Genomic DNA, 2,192 nt, shown 5'->3' with positions numbered 1-2,192 from the left:
CAGTGGTAGCCGACAGCTTCACTGCAGTCCCATGAGAGACCTGAGCCAGAGGCACTCAGCTAAGCCGTGTCTGGACTCGCAACCCACAGAAACTGTGAGATCACATGTTTGTTGTTTAAGCCACTAAGTTTTGTGGTAATCTGTTTTGCAGCAATAGGTAAATGATTTAAGCATTTTTTTTTACATATATGCTGAATATGAATCTTTGCATTTATATGTATTGCAAATATCTTCTCTTACTCTTGGCTTTCCTTTTCATTATTGGTTTATTTGATGAGCGTAAATTCTTAATTTTTCATGTATTTCTGTTTATCCTACTTCTCTTTTATGATGAATGCTTTTATGATGTGTTCTCCTTAAGAAATTTGAAGAAAGATTTGCTTACCCAAAAGTCAAGACAAAAATTCATTTGTCTGAATAGAACAGGTTTCCAAATAACCACATTATAATACATAACATTTATTGAACAATTACTAAGGGAAAACCACTGTGCCAGTTGCGTTAGCTACATAACAGAACTCAAACTTGCAAGCGTCTATGCAGCAGAGGTGGATTTAAAACCAGACATGTAAGAGCCTTTCAAAATCTTCACCATTTATTATTTATTTACTTACCATTTTCTCAATACAAGTTGTCACTTTAGAGTTCTGGTTTATCTAAAGAATTTTCTGGCTTAAGAAGGCGGGGCAGGGAGTTGGGGGCAAGGGGACTCTCGTGTTTGCAACTAATCAGTGAATTAAAAACACGTTGACCTTCCTTTTTATTCCTCTTGGTTCCTGTACAGTAATTTCAAAGTAGTGCCAAAGCTGCAACGAACAGAAGGCACACTAGGCTTCCTGTGTTCTGTCTTCCAGTCCAGGGGTGAACCTTTTATAGTCTTGAGAATTTGGGCAGCTCATTTCACCTCCTTGAGTATATTTTTGGTGCTTTTGAAGTAGACGGCTTTCCTTCCTAATCACCCAACATTTTGGCTTTTTAATAGTGCTCTGACTTTTCCTGGGGAGTTCCCTCCTTAGCATTGGGCACAGCCTTGGTGGCACAGATCAGGACTCCTGCCCTCCCACCAGGAAGACAACTATGTCCCTGGAGGCTCCTTCTCCTCACTCCCTCTTCTCCCATCACAGCAGAGCCAAGGACCAGGCACACTATCTGCAGCTCAGCTAATCACAAACTCATTCTGTCTGTGATACAATGGGGTGATGATGCAAAATTGGAGATTAACTGGTTTCCGTTCATTCTTTCCAGGGGACTTGACTGACATTCAAGTAATTCTGATCCTGTTCCCACCTCTGCCACTTAGGACCATGTAAGGTTCGAAGTTTTTTTTTTGTTTTTGTTTTTTTTTGTCTTTTTGCTATTTCTTGGGCCACTCCCACAGCATGTGGAGGTTCCCAGGCTAGGGGTCTAATCGGAGCTGTAGCCACCGGCCTACGCCAGAGCCACAGCAACACGGGATCCGAGCCGTGTCTGCAACCTACACCACAGCTCACGGCAACGCCGGATCCTCAACCCACTGAGCAAGGGCAGGGACCGAACCCGCAACCTCATGGTTCCTAGTCGGATTCGTTAACCACTGCGCCACGACGGGATCTCCGGTTCGAAGTATTTTAAGTAGCAACAGTAACTAGCATAGCAGTTCCCTCTAGTAGTTCTTCAATATATATTATGTGTCATACTGTGATTATGGAGAAGCATATATTTTATTCTTTTTTTTTCCCCCCATATTTTTAGGGCCACACTTACAGCATATGGAAGCTCTCAGGCTAGGGGTTGAATCAGAGCTGTAGCTTCTGGCCTACATCACAGCCACAGCAACACTGGATCCTTAACCCCCTGAGCTAGGCCAGGGATGGAACCCACGTCCTCATGAATACTAGTCAGGCTCATTACTGAGCCAGGATGGGAACTCCTATAGGCTATTCTGGTTAATGAGTTTTTCTTTTGAAAATACAGTAAAACAAACGGTGTTGTTCAATTTTTATAATGTTTGTATTTGAGTGTCTGTTTTATACTCCAAGTTCTTCATTAAGACTGAAGCCTTGTCTCTTTGAAAACCAAGCAGGTACCATGGAAAGTGGAAAACTTTGCACAACTAGAAACAACTGCTGAGAAACTGACTTTGAGGTCACTTGTATGCACAGGGGCTGTTTTGTCTTCTTATAATTATGGTATCTAGTGCCTGTGAACAACTT

The sequence above is a fragment of the Sus scrofa genome, chromosome 10, assembly GCF_054392235.1.
Source record: "Sus scrofa isolate SSC_HxYL_T2T_F1_AM1 chromosome 10, Sscrofa_HxYL_maternal_Yorkshire_Landrace_v2.0, whole genome shotgun sequence".
Lineage (NCBI taxonomy): Eukaryota > Metazoa > Chordata > Mammalia > Artiodactyla > Suidae > Sus > Sus scrofa.
The sequence above is the reverse complement of the archived record's forward strand: the minus strand, read 5'-3'. Positions refer to the sequence as shown.